General features: G+C 44.8%; 1 protein-coding gene across 1 annotated transcript in view; it reads right to left on the minus strand.

Moving 5' to 3' along the window:
- Positions 1-18694, minus strand: part of SLCO3A1 (solute carrier organic anion transporter family member 3A1) — a 149316-nt gene that overhangs the window by 48490 nt on the left and 82132 nt on the right. The gene's annotated exons all lie outside the window — the stretch shown is intronic.

The raw sequence follows: 18694 nt of genomic DNA on the forward strand, positions 1-18694 counted from the left end.
TCAAACGCCAAGTACACTTTTTAAAAGGGTTTAAGTCGCATGCCTTCGAGCTGTGTTCATCTCCTCCCAGCCGTTAAACACAAACAGCTGTTTCACCAAATCTGTGGTGCTGCTTTAACTGAAAACAGACAGATTTCCTTGTGTTACTTCCCAGGAATTGTGCCAACAACAGGTTAGCATGGAAATGCACTTCCAGGGCACTTTTCCCTTTCTACAGGATGGTAATTCTCCTCCGGGTTTGCTGACCAATTTCTCATTTAATACTGGGGTTTGATCCTACATAGGAGTATAGGACTACATTAGGCAACTGAAAAATGTCCCTCCCATCCTTTACCCACCTGCAAGCACAATCTGTGTTTGTTAAACGGGGACACAAGCCCCTTCTGAGGGTCTTGTACATTTTTATCTCAATCACTTGATTTCTGTAACAGCCAGCACCTCTCATCTTCCTCGTATACTAGAATACACTAGGAAAAAAAATAAAACCCAGATCGTACAACTGAGAGTACAATGAGCTATTCACACATACAGGCCAAATCTCGGAGCCTGAAAAATTTGAATTTCGGCGTTTGTCAGTTTGGAGGTTGGTGCGACACTGCCTTCCTTTTTTATTTATTTATTTTTGGGGCTGTGTGCTGAGTTCAGCACAGACGTAACACATCTTGGCAGGATAAGGCTGCCAAGACTGCCTCCCTCTCGCGTTAACCTCAGTCTTGGGGGTATCCCTTCCCATCCCACATACCTTAAATGAGAAAAAACGAGTCCCGTTTCTAGCTGACATTTTATGTCAATACAGACAGCTTGCTGCTTTTCTGAGCAATGATGCAGTCAGGAAGAAAAGTTCAGCTGTTTCCTCCCCATTGGACCTCCTCCACGCCAGCCTCACCGTTTGAAAGGCTCTTCCCTGCCAAACTCCCCACTCCTCCTTCCCATCCCTTGCCTGACAGCAGCAGAGGACCACTGCTGCATTTCTAGCCTTTTTAATGACTTAGTGTTAACTTAGTGTTTCCCATTTCTTCCTTGTGCTGTCACCACCCAGGATTTCAAGGGCTCTCCTCCAAGCATCAGCCAGAGAAGCTATTTTCCAAGATCAGAAGACACTGATTCATTGAGTCCGGTGCGGTGCTGCATAACCTGCCAGCCTGCAGCTCCCCGAATCCCCCTCTCCCTCCCGCTGATCGAGCTGTTGCACACCCATGTAGTTATCCACCCTGAACACAGTACCTGCCACAGAGCCCAGCTCTCCAAAACATAGGTGGACATTTCGTATTTCTGCTGTTCAGGCATTCCTATGCCAAAGAAAACCTCCCATTGCCCTGCAGTCCCTGTCACCCCTGCTCCAGGGCTGCAAGCTCAGACAACAGCTCCCTGGGAACATGAGCTGGTTTTACTTTTTTTTTTCTCTTTTGTTTTGTGTTTTTTTTCAAAAAGTCTGGGAGGAAAAGCTGGGGACAATTAAAAAGCAACATAGCATATGGTCTGCTCCTCTACAAAGGAAAGCAGGAAGAAGAGAGTGGCTGAAAAGCAACAGTTCCCCCAAGAATTCTCTGGGCAACCCTTTGCCCTCCTGAAATCCATCAGCAAAACTCTCAGTTTTAGCAATAGCAGTTTTCAGATTTGTTACGACGTCTTTTCAAATCTCCCTTTGCCTGGCTGCTGCTCAGGTAGAGACTATACTGCATGGTAGGGGATGACTCACAGGCAACTAGTACTGGATAAGCCCATCCTAAATTCCTGAAGCAAGAAGAGTCCTGGGAATCACCTATGACATCAGGCAAGTTGCTGGGAATGTAGTGCTGATAACAGTTATCTGTACCAACCATTTAGGAAAGTGCAGTGCTTTCCTCTGCAGAATAGATTTAATCTAGTCTAGTAATGGCTGAGCCATCAGGAAGGAAAGGAAATTAAAAACAAAACTCTTGTTCTGCTTCCTCATATTGCAAACGCCAGCAGAAAAAAGTGTTCGCTCTTGACAATAGTCATTCTTTGCAGTGACCCAAATCTCACTGAAGTTTATGGGAACTCTTCTACTGGCCTTAACTGGCCTTGGATCAAATCCACCGTTTGCTTCTTAGGGACAAAGGATGGCTAGACATTTAGGGTGCTAGCCTGGGACTGGCCAGACTTTTACTAGTGAGCAGCCGTGGCTTCACGCCGGGATCCTTGCGCCTCTTTCCACCCATCTCCTCCTTCGAGGTCCCTCACTGCAGGGGCTGCTCAGCCCTTGGCCGTGCACCGGTTGCAGCTCCACCTGCGTCTTTGGGATGGTGGCAAGAGTACGCTGAGGTGTCCCATAACATCAGCAGGTACTGCTGTGGGCAGTGGGTGGTTGTGGCTCCAGATGTGCTTTCCTTTATGGACATCTTACTTCTCAACAGGCTCCATACAAACTTCTTAGCAGGAGAAATTTGGGAAGTCTTAATATATACTATTTGTGGGTGGGACAGCACTATGTTCCCACAAAACACTGCAGAGCAGGGGTGTCCCCTCCAAATACCCCTCCACTCACCCCATGTGGTGAAGTCTGAAGGATGCCAGATGCTAGGCTGTTCTGGGGGATGGGGTGGCTGGCTGGATGCAGGATAATCCCCCAGTCTAAGATTACTTCCAATATAATTTCTAGCAGTTGGTTGCATTATAAGTACAAACCCCAGAGGCTGGACCCAGAGGACTGTAATTCCCAATAGGGTGTGTTATTCAGCCTTTCATCCCTAGTGCCCGGCTTTCCCTCCACTTCCCAGAATTACAGGCCACGTGGACATTTTGCTGATGTTTCTTCCGAAGTCAGAAGCCATGGGGAGCTCCCAGCCTCTTCAGTGTTGCCTTCATAAAAATATTTTCCTCTGTGCCAAGGAGGACCCTATCCCCAAAGAGTCTCTTTCTCCCCAGGGGAGAGAACAGCTGCTGCTATCATTATGGGCTTATCTCCCTTAATTAAGCATCCACAACCACAGCTGAAAGATGAAAATAAAGCCCTTTTCCAGCCCTCCAGGAGAGGGATAGGATGGAGGCTCAGGAAGAAGACAGCAACGATAGACCTGGGATTGCCTTTTAAGTTGGGAAGTGAACTTAAAGCACCTGAATATTCCATTTAAAATCAAACAAATCAGAATGGTCCAGTTAAAGGTGTTTAGTAGGAGGTAACCCTTTCCTGAGGGAAGCAACCCTAGTGTGCCACGTAGGATGAACATAGGAAGGTGCATGACAGCCTCTCATTTCTGAAGCAGGACCTCTAAAATTGTTCCTGTATTCCTCCTTTTCCTGGGTGCTCAGTGACTTTTCAGGAGCTGGTATGGCTCTGCAAGGTCACCCTCCTGGGACTAATGGCTTAATAATAAATGCCAAGTTTCCACTTTGTTTAGAGATGCCCCCTCTGGATCTGCTACGTTTTGATGGCGTTCATGCTTTCAAGAGGATTGAGGTGCAGGTTTGGGTTTTTTTTGTTGGTTGGTTGGGTTTTAAATTTTTTTTTAACTTTAATTTTTAAATTAATACAAGGCTCTTAAATTTCCACACCTTTGGCTTCAAGCTGCTTTTCTTTGTAAGCTTCCCTTCATCCTGGTTAGACAAAGGAGGGGTTGCACTCAACCAAGTAATTGCAAGTGTCTCAGGGTAGTATTCCTTAAGTCACCCTGGTACTGTCACCCACTGGCTCCTGCCCATCTCCAGAATGACTCTATTAATGAATTCATGGGGACGTGTATTTATTACACTGTTTACAGCAGTTACCCCCTAGAAGAAGTCAACCCCTCGAGACTGCATAGGTCTCAAGTGCTCAGAAAATGAAACCAGTTTCAGACAATCAAACTCTTCTGGCTGGACCCAAGCTGGATTAAGAGGTTTACAGAGCTTGTTACCACCCATATGTTGTAAGTCCTGCCAGCCAAACTGCCAGTGCTGGCATTTCCAAGCCCAGCCCTGCAAAGCAATCCAAGTTATGATACTCATACTTTAAAAATAATCCATCTGACAGAGCTGCTACAGGGAGGAATCCTATAGAGCACATGACGGGAGGCTGGAAACAGCAATTTCCAAACCAGCAAGTAGAGCTGCACGCTTCTTATATCATAATTTCATAAGGCTTACCTTTATTGCGAGCTCCTGGTAAGTGAAACTGGTCACTAAGCCTTTGATGGACCGCTGTGCCACTGGAAAAATGGAGCGGATGAAGTCAGGAGGCTTTATGAGACTATGGCTGCTTACCCTTATTTTAAGTTTTGGGAAGGGTTAAAAAGGGCAGGATGTTGAAAATTCTCCTTGGAATTTCAAAATGGAACACATCATTATTTTTGAAAAAAACACTGTCACTTCTTTGTGATCAAATCTCATATTGCATGATATATAGCCATATAAAAAATGGAGAGCTAATGGAAACACTGATCTCAGACATTTTGTTCTCAAAATATTCTATGGTGGAAAAATTTTCAAATTGCCATATCTTCCTCCATGCAGAGGAATGGAGACCCATTCATGAAAACTCAACACCTCTCAGGAAGCAGAGCCTCCCGTCTCCTGCCCCGCTCCGGTGAGCGCTAAGCCCGGCAGGATCTTGCTTGTCTGGCCCCTGCAAACTGCCACATGTTTCAGCTGGTGTGGCTTTGGATTATGATCTACTTTTATTATTTTTGGCAGAGTTTGTCATATTCTTTTGGACAGTAACTACATTTTCCAGGGCAGGCTTTCTGCCAGAGCTCATAACGATGACCAACAGGCCCTTTTTAACCACCTGCTATGATTCCAGCTGTGATTAGTTATTAATGTGCTGTTGAAACCCCTTGCAAGAACCATCCTTTCTTGTTATGTTACCAGTCTTGGCTTCAGGGAGAGGTAGGTTTGAAAGGAGAACAGGGAACTAGCATAAGCAATGAAGACAGAAATTTATAAGGGCTAAAACCATAGATATTTTCTACAATGGTACTTCCCTTTGTCACTACTCAGACTGCACCAGCCTTGTCCCCACTGTGCCCACATCAGCTGGAATTGTGCAGCTTTGATATGGTATGAGCAAACCCGATGCTAACGATAGCATACTAAATTCTTATGACTGGAGAGCAGCAGTAGCTCTGTGCTAGCTCCAAAGGTCAAGTAGCAACAGCCTGACCTCAGATATTGCCTGTATTTATAGATATTGTAGATGCTTATTATGTGGTGTCACAGAGAGATCTCAAAGCACAGTCAGAAGTTCATCTGTGGGTTGGTAGGATGTAGCAAGCTTGCCTTGGCAGGAGAACGGGCCTTTCAGTCCAAAGAAAACCACTCATTTCCTCCATCCTCTAATTTCCACCCTCTAATTGTTACCATCTCCTAGTTCCCAAAAAAGAAATTACGGTTCCTGAGATGGGGGATCAAGCCTTGCATGAAGACAACTCACACTCTCTCTTGCTGAAGGGAAGTAAGAGGCTCCTGTCACTGTGTATCACACACTTCAGCTATTTTCTTCACTAAACCAGAGAAGACACAGGATTGAGGCACCAAAAGGCTAAGGGATGTGACCAAGGATACTCCCAGGGTTTTAGGGAACAAGGATCCTAATCCTACATCTGCTTTCTCCAGCACTGCTACCAAGAAAAGCCCAGATTCCACATTAGATACTCCACAGTCTGCTCTGACAACTCCCTTCTTATAGTCTGTGCAGTCACCCACTGAACTGTGTGTCTTTCTCCTTTTAATAATCATCGAGCCTTAATTTCACCTTCAGTCATCCAGGACAGAAAAGAGTCAAGGGCTTGGCAGACATCACAGGCAGAAAGGACACAGATGCCTGGCACCTTCACAAAGCAGCAGTCCCAAAGCAAGTAATCACAATTACACTCAACGTGAATTTTCATTCTCTACAGGTACCGAATTTTAAAGGAAATATGACTGACAGCATTGCTGATGTCCTGTATAGGAGCTAAAACGCAGCAAAAAGCACATATCCTGATTTAAGACCACTCAAGTAGCAGATTTCTTTGTAGACTTGGTCACAAGTAAATTTTATTCAGGCTGTACCAAGCTCCCTGACACCTTTTGCGCTCCTTCAAAGCCATCAGGATTTCTCCAGCCAGGCTTTCCACAGCATCCTCCCAGCCTTCTAGATTGCAGCTGAAGGCTTGCCAGGGCTGGCTTGTAGCTTCCCTCTGAGTAGACCTCAATAAAGTTACCCACAGGATCTTGATAAAAATTAATGTGATACTCTGCCACATGTCACCAAATCCGCATCCTGCCAGGGATGCGATGTATGACAATTACAAACTTAGATTTGTGGTAAAGCATCACCAATGAAATGGCCATCTCAGGAGAACATTCTGCCTTCGCTTTCACTCTGTTCTTTTATCATGTCCCAGAAGGTTTTTGTTATTAAAGCTAGCAATATGTTTAAAAGGACCCAGAGCGGACACATTGAAAGTGCTTGGTATTTATTATGATCATTTCTGCGTGCAAAGCAGGCATATGTCTGCCAGAAAGCGCTGCGCTTCGCCTCTGCCAGCATAACCTGAACCACGGGGAGTAGAAGGGGACTTGGTCTTTTTTACATTATCACGTTTGCATTATTTTTCTCAATGAAGCTGCAACTCGATGAACTTTTAACGTTAATTCCCCTCATCAGTTTTTTTCCCTTTACATGGCCAAATCCATGATTTAATCAGGTTAGCGCTCCATGGAGATGAAACATCTACAAACATCATGGCAGTTCCTCACTGCCCACCGCATTGCCAGGGAAAGTAAAGCACACGACCCTCAGCTTAGAGGCTTAGGTTTCTCTCTGGGAAGTTTGGCAGAGCAGTTCAGTAAAAATTAAAGATTTTTCCATCCCTGTGGAATTAGACCAACGTCGAGACAAGTCATCAGTCCTTATATATTTTTTTGCCAAAAGAAACATTCCCAAAACACTTCACTGAAATTACTAAAACATTATGTGTTGATAGAGTAGAAAATAGCTACCTAGAGTTTGTTTCATCTTATGATTACATTATATTAGAAAAATCTTTTGCCCCCATCCAAATGACATAATGTTGATAATCTGTTGAATATTTGGACAAATTTGATGCAATCCTGCAAAACACCTCAGCTGGAATGAATTGACCTTATAGAAAATCGCCAGAGTGAGAAGCGTCCAGCAGATACAACCTAGCAATCACCCTGCAAGCTTTACTGTGCAAACCTGGCATGTCTTTTTTTTCTCAGCAGAAAGGTGCAGGGGTGACCAAGGGGGTTTCTGATCCAAAAGCGACCTTTATGAACATCCTTAAACACAGAGGCTGTAGCAGAAAATTCTAATCATTTCATCATTGCATTTTGGCAAGATTACGCACAAGACCGTAGCAGGGCGTGTGTCAAAAGGAAGTTACCTAGGCACTGGAATCGTAGACTGTATTTGTCTCCAGTGCACTAATTGAAGCCTTCGGGCAAATTATTATACCTTTCCAATTAGGAAAGAGAAAAGTTTTCTTTCCCAGTGAATGACCATTAACCACATAACACTAATAAGGGATAGCAGCCATTTGGAATGATAACTGAAGTGTGTGTCACGAGGGACAGTTCCGCAATAGGCAATTTGCAGGGTCCAAACAGATTAGAGTGCATCTAGTTCACTACTAGAGAAGAGCGTATCCCTCTCAGCTCTATTATGGCACGGCTGTGCTGGGTCACATCTACTTTATCACCATGGCCAGTGTAGGACTGCTCTTCTTGGCTCTGTAAGGGGGTCATTTTCAGGTGTCCATATGTACAATTTTAATACGCAAACCTGAGCATTTATGCTCATTGTTAACACTGAGCTAGCAAACAAGCGGAGAAAAGGAAGATAGGAAAAAAAGGGTACTTGATGTTGTCTGTGAAAACTATTGTTCCTTTCAATAGCAGGTGCTGTAATACAAAAAAAAAAAAGGTGCTGACTGACACAGTCTGAAATTATAAAACCCTTCTGGGGATACCCATGTCTATGATGCTGTTTATAAAAGTCCCTTCATCCATCCTGGAGTGACAACACTACACAGGCGCCGCTGCAAAAGGTGTGTTTAATCCAGCCTTTGGACTGCTCGCTAGCACTGATCCTGCTTTCCGCACCCTGCTTGATAAGAAACACGCTGCAACCACCCCTTCAGCAATGGCAGGCAGCGAACAAAGCCCTGGCCCCGAATCACCCCTTTGTGCCGTTTCTCCTCCAGCATGGTCTGCAGAGGAGAGCACTTGTGGTCCTGTCACAGCAAGAAAAGATAACATGGAGGAAAACAGATCACCTCTTTGTGCGTAGACCTCTACAGTCCTTTAATTAATATGGGCATTTGAAATAATTCTGGGCTTGCACAAAAGCATTGGAGATAGAGAAAAGTTTTAATGTGTTTGAAAGGGGGAGAAGGAGCTTAATGAGACACAGCCTGCACGTCACAGATACAACGCCTATGGACCTCCTCACCTGCCCCTGGAGATGGGCGCTGCAAGCCCATCCCTTTGCATGAGGAGCTTGCTTTCATTTCATTCTTCTCACAACTTTTGCCATGGGTGATCACGAGATCTGCAAAACCCTTCAGACTGAGCGACTCCACTTCCAAACCTCCTGGATGTTCTCGACTTCCAGAAAAATTCCACTTCCAGAAAAAATTCCCAGTGAGAACTATTTTTTTTGTTTTGTTCCATTACCATGATAAAAAATATCTAACCTCCCCCATGCCAAACCCGGGCTTCATAGCCTGCCAGAGTAAAAAGCAGCAGCATTATCATGATTAGCCCAGGCATTAGAGTATTCCTCCCTCAGCCGCCTCCAGGAGACCACATTTCAATTCCTTCCCTTGCCTGAGGACTACCTACAACACTCCCCATCTGATCCCAAATTTCACATGTGACTATTCCTGAATTGGAACCAAGTCACAGATTCCCAAACTTCCCCCCAACTCATATGCTGGCTCAGGATCCGAATTTTATAGCTCAGGAAGCAAACTGGAAATAAAAAAAAAGGTAGCAGCAGCAGTCTGAAAATTCACATTTGTTGCATACTAAAAATCTACCCCTTTCGCTAACGAGTGCTCTTCTCTCAATGCAGAGGTTCTTGGACACATCTACGTAAAAGGCTTGAGCGAGCTTAGCTCTCTGGAATATGTGTCACGCCAGACCCAAAATCACAGTGCTGTGATTGTCACGGCCAACAGCAGCAAAACTCCCAAGATTTGCCTTTTTTGCACCAAAATAGCAGTTAAGCCTGAACAGGAAGTTCCGAAATATTCATAACAACAGAATTAGAGGTAACACTTAATCCTCATTACTCACTATTGGTATTTAGGCAGCACACTGTCTGGCTTGTGAATAATCCAGAGGCAGAAGGCAAACGAAGTTAATACATGTGAACAAGGTACTGTCATTTCAGAAAAGTGACTCTGCGCTGCCTATTGGCTCCATACAATCTTTGTGGGCAGAGGGAATGCAAATACCTCTCCTTTAAATTGTCATTGCAAGAAAAAGTAGAGCTGGCATGAATCAGGAGGAGAGCAGACAGTTGCATATTCTGATTCCAGCTACCTGGAGCCATATTTATAGTCTTTGAGTTGCACTGAAACTTCCCTTCCCTGTCCACACCACCTTGTCTGCTCAACAGCAGTAATAAATGCTGCTGCAAGACTTTAGACACAGACAAATATTCCCTTTCAAGCACAGCTGTGCCCCCTTTTTGCTTCTTATTATTTCTTTTGCAGGCAGAAAGCACAGACCAGCTGTCTGAGCCATTGGTGCAAAGGCATTCCACCACATTCAAGTCAAGAGGAACCAGATTAGCAAAGACCTGTTTATACTGCTCATGGTCACCTGGCTGATACTGGTTTAGGGAGGGATCAGATGAATGGCTCTGCCTGCTGGGAGCAAGGGTCACCATCTCCTAAATATCAGCAAAAGGGATAAACTCTGCAGCTGGCACAGTAGGGGCTAGCAAAGGTCACATCTCTGTGGCCTCAGTTTAGTAATAACACTCATTTCAGGGACTGCACATTCTACAGCCCTTGATCTCAAAGTATGTTGCAAAAAAAGAAGTCAAAACATTGCCTTTCTTCCCTGTAAAGACGGAAGAAACTGAGCCCAGTGTAGCTGCCTCACTTCCCACTGCTGGCAAACAGCAGGGGAGACGATACAAGCCAAGCTTTCTGGGGCCTTCCCAGCACTCCATCACCAAACATCTTATCTCACACACGTCGTGCCGCGCACCACGTTACTGTCCCTTTTGGCGCTGCATCTCCCTTTTGCTCCTCCTACAAGGACAGGAAAGCAGCAGCCAAGCCAAGGATCCATCTGCCCCCGTCACACAGACTTCCTTACCCTCCAGCCATGCTCTCTTCTCTGTCTCCTGGATGAAAGCTCCTGTTTCATCCCACTGTCACGACCAAGGCATCTCACTTCCACTCAACACACTAAAGCCCTTCAAGAACGGAGGCTGCTGTGTTCGGATAATACTAGAAAGCACCAGGATTTTGAGCAAATGCTTTGAGTTTGCTGCGAAGGCATCAGCCCGCTGGGTTGTCAGCCCACTGAGCCGCGATGGAGAGAGAGGGGGCATCCACAGAGGCTAAAAAATGGACTGCCAACTAATAAAGCCCTCCAAAGCGCTGCAGGGAAAGCAGTTTCCCTCCTTATTCTTTGTAGTATAAAGATTCACTGGATACCCTGTAAATGAGGACATGTTGGGTACTGCCAGGTACTTCACAGGTTCTGACAGTCATTTCAGTGATGGGGTGACAAGTGCATGCGTTGGGGATATTGCCACCACAGGCAGGGCTGTGACAAAGTTGTGACTGCGCACAGTCGCTCCGGCTGCCTTCCAGCCCACCAGCACTCGTATTCCCGCACCTGAAGCCTGCAAAGGGTCACAAAACCCACCTCCAAAGCAAAATAAATGGTAAAAGCAAAACCTCACTCGCAACTTGTGAGGTTCTTGCATGCATCAGGCAAGTTTAAAAGGAGCTCAGCTACCTGCCACATTGCAGAGCAGTCTCTGTCCTAAAATGAGAGGTGGCATAGGTCAGTGCTCAGGTATCTCCAGGTGGTTGTGAAATGCTTTACAGACATGGGATAACAGGCCATGTGACAGCCCTCTGGTTTGTGCAGAGCCTGCTGCAAGGTAGTAGAGAAAGAAGAAAAGGAGATTCACTCATCAACATGCAAGAGTGTCAAACTGCCAGATCCTGTCCTTCCCACCGCTGGATTCTGCCCTGTGGAGTCAGAGATGTGTAACCGCAGAATAAGGCAGGATTTCCACCTCCAGCGTTTACAAAAATGAACAAAAAGCCTGCTGCTTACTCACAGCTCCTTTGTGCCATCCCTGTCGTGTGGGCAGCAAAGCTCACTGCAGATTGCTAACGGTAGTCACCACTGCCATCTTCAAAATTGCCATTTGCAACCGATTAATTAATGCTGCTTGGGTACAGGCTGTAATGTTAATTAAGCTAAGGGGGAGTTTTAGAAAGCAACACTGATGAGCGCTACAAGGCGCTAGAAGGGGCCGAACGTGGCTGTCTTTCCCCTCCAGAATCAGGGAAAACAAACAAACAAGTAAAGTATAGACCTGAACAAAAGGGGTGCTAGTACATTTTTAAACAGATCGCATTTGGTTAATTTCAAATAAATGCTATGCAATTTAATTTCCAGGGCTAGAGGCAGGAATAATACAGCCCTGCTGTGTTGTCTTCATCCGTCTTCTAATAAACTGATTAGAGCCCAACGCGTTAAAGCCCTGTGCACCATTATCTATTATTCAGGTCCCTAAAAGATGTTAATTAACCCGCATGTTTTGAGAAGCTCCATTGTAACACATACAATAGGGAGCCACATGGCACAGTCAAAGCACGTGTTGCTTACTCATTTTGACTTAATTACATGGGCATGACGCCAAGGTGGTTCTGGAGGAAAAAATATAGTATTGCAGAGACAATGTCCAGATGCACACATCAGTTTACAGTTTATCATTTTACCAGGAAAAAAAATATTCCACCTTTCTCTGTTCTTATACAACAAAAAAGTTCTAGCTTAGTCAGAACTAGTTTAATACCAGATTTGCCTGACATAACCCAGACATTTTTGGGTTCAAAAAGCAGCACTCAAAGAGTTGATGCCGTGCAGGAAGATCTGAAAAACAAGTGCTTTTCAGGTTGAAATACAAACTATAAACTAAGCAATTATAGAAGGCAATGAGTGGGGTTTTGACTCAGCTCCTGGTCTCTCAGCCATTGGGAAAGGAGAGGGAAGACTAGCTAAGAAAAAGAAACTTCTTGGTCAGCTCCTGCAGCCATGGCATGTGCATGTCCAGTGCAGATGAAGGGTCTGGAGAAGGTGTGTTACCCAGATCACCACCAAGCATATACAATATAAAATATTTCAGAAGTTCAGTACAAAAAGTCTTTCAGAGCTCCAGGTTAAGCATGCTTCTGTAGTGATGGCAAAAGGCTCCTGTGAAGACTTCAAAATTATCTCTCCCCAGACTGCAAGGCATGGGAGTACGTGATAACCATAAGAATGTTACTATCTCTGAACATGGTAAAATAACACGCGGTCAAACAAAAACGCTGACAGTTGTTTCTTCCTAAAAACTAATCCTGAGGTAGACACTTGGCATGGGAGACATGGGGTCAAGTTTTGAAAGCTGGCAAAGTTATAAGCAGTAAAATCAGTGCCCTGTGAAGGGATGTGATCAGCTGGTAACACCGCTTGCTTCATCTCCAACACCGCGGGTCACAGATTTAACAAAACATCGGGCAGACCACCCAACCCTTTGTAAAGCCTGAAGTATTTGAATGGTGTCTTTAAAACCCGGTCATCAAATACAGAGGTAAAGTTAATGCAAACTGGGAAGGTTTCTGAACTGCCGGTGACTCGTTTCCCAGTGTGGGCTCTCTGGAAAATGTGATGGGCAGCTTGTGCTGCACCATTGAGGAGTCCCCATGCCGCATGGGTTAAAATACATTACCTGTGAAACTGAGATGACGAATACCAACATAAATTACTTACAGGTGTTAACCACTGATTTGGGGCCAGTTCAATCATTACAAGAGATAAGCAAACATCACCCCTACAATAGATCAAACAGGATGAAAGCCAGCACTTTGGAGATAACGCTAACTCACCTCTCTCCTTTGCAAACCTCTCCCTTTTTTTACAACATTTTCACAAGAGAAAAAAACCAAACAGGCTTTTCCTACAAGACTCCAAGGATCACAGGGCAGGTGAGAATGCAAGAGGAGCACAACAACCCCTGGTAGGAGCAGTCCCTCCCCGTGGGACTGTGCCCAAAGTAACACAGCAGGGCTTAGCTAGGAGCAAACCATGCTCTTGTTTAAAGGAGTCACATAATGCAGCTGACAGCAGATGAGCTCAAACCGCTCTTCTGCAGCCAGGCACCTGGCTCCGAGCTCGCTGATAAGGGCAGGTCTTTGCTCTGGGGCAGGAACCGACTCTGTCCCCCAGGGCCTTCCTATTCTGTTTCTCTGCCATAAATCTAAGCCAACTCCATAAATCTGCTGACATAAACTGCTGGTGGGAGTTGTGCAAACATGACATCTGCAACTGGAGGTTTTGAGAGAGCTTACCTTTTTGTTCGTCTCCTAGTGCTGCCGGTATTCTTTTTAAAAGCCATGTACGAGCTGCTAGATCTGCCAAGTGTGCATTTCAGCCAGCGCAACCAACAGTCTTTGGGAAGATATTACTTTGTGGGTTGTATTTTATGGCCATACAAGACCTTTGTGATGGGGTTTTAGATATGTGTGATGTCAGGATTTTGTACTTAAATGCAGAAGGACAATTTGTTCCTTGTTCTTTGAAAGAAGGAAACTGAAGACATGACAAAATTTGTATTAGAATTTAATATTCAATAAAAAAATCTGAAAGGGTTACTTAGCGCAAGCTGTCCTGAAGCCCTTGTGTGTTGTAGCGAACCAAGTATCAGGGACAAGGTATCCCATGTATCTTTACCAAAGATATCATATCTTCCCTCACACACATGGAAATTTGGAGAGGAAAAAAGCAGTTTGAGGTTCCCTTCCACTTAATCCACTGAATCAGAGATTTCCCTGATCAGTGGTTTCCCTAATACAAATGTCAAGCTCTCCCTGTGCTTCCTCTGAAGCCTCAGTAGCGCAGCCTTTACAGACGGACCACTAGATTGGAGAGATCATGGTTTTGGCCCCTCCTTTTTTTAAAAAAAATAACCAAAAAACAAAAACCAAAACAGAACTTGGTAGTTTTGGAAATATCTACTCAGCAACATAGAAAATACCCACCCGAGGTTTATTCTGCTGGCAGAACTGCAAACTCTGGGCAAGTCCCCTGATGGCAAGGGAATGCCGTTAGCCGAGCACCAGCATCACCAGGATTGTATTGCATCTTATGTCGACCTTTCTGCACATCCACCCAGCAATTTCTGCTGCTGACAACCGCAGTATTTTTATGATCAACCAATATCAATGCAGATGCCATTAATACGTCTGTGTATATCAGTGTAAGTAATAGTGCAGTGTTAATTGAATGGCTCAGCGTTCGTTTCATCACACATTAACACTGCTGAAAGTTATATAATTCAGTTCCCAGGGAACATTTTACCATATACCATAAACTACCTCAAGGAAAAAAAGCAAAAAGAAAGCAAATCAGAAGATCAGAAGGCTGAAAGCTCCTAGCAGCTTCTCCCCTTTTGGAGGTCTGTTATTTAATCAGCTTTTATTTCCATTATTTATCATGTGGAAGCAACTGTGCTGTTTCAGTTGCTGTAGCTTAAAATGTAATAAAATATGGTTGTGACACAACAATACCTGGATCTTCCAGCCAAACCCTGCATTTCAGTGTCAGGATGTACAAAATATTAATCATCCGATGCAGCTGCTGCCGCCTTTCTGAACAGAGCATATATTTCACTGCACCCTGGCACATGTCTTCTCCTGAGGGTTTTTATTAAAAAGTGCCTGTGAGTTACTGAACTGTAAGGTTTGCAAGCCAGAAATTTGACCAAATATCCAGGTTCATAATGTTACTGGAAAATATTTAAATCAATGAGCAACCCCAGACCCTTATATCACAGCAAAATAACACCTGACACACCATTACACAACAAATCTTTTTTAAGAAGAAGTGGCTGATAAAGCTTAGCTCCTGGCACCATTATTTGCAATGTTTTATAACCGAGGAGGCCAGGTTCCTACTTATGAGTTAGGACAACAGAGAGAGTCAGAAAACGTTGAGGCTGACAAACCCCTTCTTAGGCTTCATCTTTGGGCCGTAAGTTTTGCAACGCTTTCGTTAAGGAGAATGCTAGCACAATGCAGCTGTGCAGTAATAACCCATGATTTGCTTGGGAGGGAACACCAAAGGGAAACCTCCTCTGATGATGCTGACTACGCACCTGGGCTGCTTAGACCAGGTCAAGGCTCTGCTCTTGCCTTGGCCTGGCACAGTGGTAGGAGCCCAGCAGAAGTGTGGCTCCAGTTCCTTGGAGCTCCCCAGCTTTCAGACCAAGCTCATCTGTCTGTTCACCCCAGTCTTTAAGGAAAAGCAATACAGAAACACAAAGGATAAGAACATTTCTTTCAGCTGCAGTGTCAGTCCTGATGAGAACTGGGTTATGAAAGAACAGCTATTTCAGCCATTATATCTAATTACAAAAAGGAATCAGTCTCTAAAAATAAAGCTTCAAGTGCCTGAACTATATTAAAGGCAGATAATTAACAATCAAATAGAAGAGGCCATCTTCCCCATCATGTTTAGTCCAGGTCTCCTGCTGAGACATATCATTCAAGTGTATCGCTAACAGGGCAGCCCCATGCAAAGGACAACAGCCACAGCTCCTGGCTGATGATACCAATATACATAACCTCTTTCCTGGAGCTTTTGAAGACAAAGAACATCACAGCACTTCTGTATTGTTTGCTGCTGAAGGAAACTTGTCTGCATTGAATTCAGAGGTACAACTGACCCACGAATTGGCCAAATATCTGTTTTCTCTCTCTAGCTCAGATGCATTCCTCCTATTTAGACACATAAGTGATGCATCTAATTTATAGATACTCCATCCTCCAAGGACTGAGAAACATGCTCAGAGGTGATTCAGTCCACCTGAGACACAAACCATCCTCTGCCAATGCCTACCTCTTTCCATGGGCTCCACTGTCAGCCTTCTATCTCTGAAAAAAAGTGACAGATGTTGGGACTGTCCCTCCAGATGAGGATGTCTCAAGGCCTTCCTTCATCCCAACTTTAGTGGGGACCTCCAAGCCAAGCCTCGTGGTGGGAGTCGGGAGCAAAACACCTTTGGAACAAGAAGGTGGGGAACAGTGTGCAAGACTGTGCAGCCAGCAACAGGCAGAACCTCAAAGCTTGTTTGATGTATGTAAACATGCCAAAGAACAGACACATCCTTGAAGCTCTTGGAATTGCAAAGCTGGAGTGAGCATCACAAAAATAATCTTGTTCATGGCACATCTTGTTCTTATTTCTGACTTATTTCTGACTATGATGGAAACACTGCAAGAACAGCCTCTGCCATCGCAGAGTAGCATACTGTATTCCCAGGCCACGCAGCAACAGAAAAGCAAAAGTGAGTGGAGCAAAAACCACATATCACTTCAGCATTACCACCCTCAAAAAGACTCTATGTTAAAAAAAAAGAAAGTCCAAATTGCCTAATAAGCCATTTGAAAGTTTTTCACGCCCATTTTATCATCAGAGCACCTCTCTCGAGGACAAATGCACAGAGAGGACCTAAAAGATAAATCAGGTTTGAGAAATTCATCCACATTGGGTTGAACACCCTCCCTCTCCTCCTCTTCTCCAGAAGAGTGTGGATGCAATTTATCTGTGCAAACCCAAGAGAAAGGGCAGCAAGGATGGAAGGGAGGGAGAGATCCAGCACAGCTGTGATGAAGGAGGGGCATCAAACACATCAGGAAGAGCAAAACAGCATCTGGCCACCGATGGGGCAGTTCTTGCCCAAACCTGAGTGTGTGCAGAGCAAAAAGCTGTGTCCATTGCCCTCTTTCCCGCTCCTCCTCCTTCCCAAATCTGTCCTAGACTATTATCTCTTGCTCATTAAAAAAGAGTACAGCTATTAAAAAAAGACAGAGTTGATAGCGCCTTTGGGGATTCACGTAAGGCCAAAAGGGATCATTATGAACATACAGCAGACAGCCTGCACAAACACTGAGAACTTCACCTAGCAATTTTTACATCACCCTTTGAGCTAAGGCAGATCTTTTAGATGAACATCTAGGCCTGGACCAAGAGATTTCCCGTGACAGACAATTATTCAGTAAATTGTTTCAGTAGTTAATTAACCTCCTTATGAAAAATGCATCCCTTATTTCCTATCTGAACATGCCCAGCTTCAGCATCTAACTACTAAATCTTGTTTAGCCATCTTCTGCGCAGCCAAAACATCCACTGCTATTGGGTATTTGCACTGTTAAAATCATTTGCTGGGTGTTTGTATACCACAGTAATAGGCAATGTATAATATGAAATTAAAAAAGGCAGGAGATGGGACAATGCAGACACGTGCATACCTACAGGGCTGGAATACCCAGATGTAAAAGCCGGCATTTGCCAGCCCTCCCTGCCCTTGTCTCAAGCTGCCGGCCAGGCATGCAGTGCCAGGGGAGCGATACCAGCAACCAGCCTCGAAATAAACCATGCTCCAGCTCAACACAAGTTCCTTTATGGAGCTTAATAGCACTTCATAAAATCTGTAACTTTGGGAGCCTTTGTGCTGCTGCTTTTGAGCTCTCTCTCTGGAGGGAGTGGGGGGGGTCCCCTCCTCTGAGGCTGGGAGATGCCGATGCTCTGAAGCATGGCTAAGCTGTTTGTTCATGCCATTGGTTACAGGGCTAAAAGAAGCCTCCTCCTTCCATGTAAGCATTGCCCTCCCTCGGGTAGTGACAGACTGAGACAGGGCAAGCCAGCTCACAGCATCCTTTCAGGGGAGTTTTCTACTGTCCTCTGCCCATTGCTTACTGGTGAAATGAGACAAGTTGCTTCAGCTCTCTGTGCCTCAGTTTCCCTCACTGTTAAAATGAGGTGAAGATCTAGTGATGAAATATGTAAAACGTGGGTGTTACCACCAGTAAAGTGAGGAAAAGGTAGTGTACTTGAGCCCAACATTTGCTCCCCAAAAATGATCAAGACACCATCCTGGTCTCCCTCTTCTTCTACCCCTTTCCCAGCCACACTCTGCTCTTCCACTTCTCAGGACTAGGCTGTTACCTGGGCATTTAAAAGCATTTGGATGAAAAACCCAGGTAATGAGCAGGCTTGATGGGGAGCACTCATAGTCCAACAGACTGCTCGAGGTGACCAAGCCCTGGGGTCAGAGTGTGAGCATACCGAAGTGCACGTTTAGGAAGGGCAAGGATGAATCAGATAAAGACTCAAAGTGAGAAGAATCAGCTGCAAAACACCCTCAAGCAGAGATGTCCAGGGAGACCATGCAATTTGTGACAGCAGCTTTTTCAGCCTGTTGTTCAGGTTCTGGATAAACCATCCTCTCCCTCCCTTAGAGGATCGTTATCTTACACCCTCCTCTCTCACTTTTAGCCAAACTCCTTTCATTCTTCTCCACCTCCTTCTCGCACACAACTCTTACACCACTCACCTGCTTAAAAATCACACCCCTCCCACTCTGTGTTTATCATGTCTATTCAGATCCCAACTCTACAAAGATGCTCATTACGTCACACCTGCAAAGACTTTGTTAGACAGA

Source organism: Phalacrocorax carbo, chromosome 7 (assembly GCF_963921805.1).
Source record: "Phalacrocorax carbo chromosome 7, bPhaCar2.1, whole genome shotgun sequence".
NCBI lineage: Eukaryota > Metazoa > Chordata > Aves > Suliformes > Phalacrocoracidae > Phalacrocorax > Phalacrocorax carbo.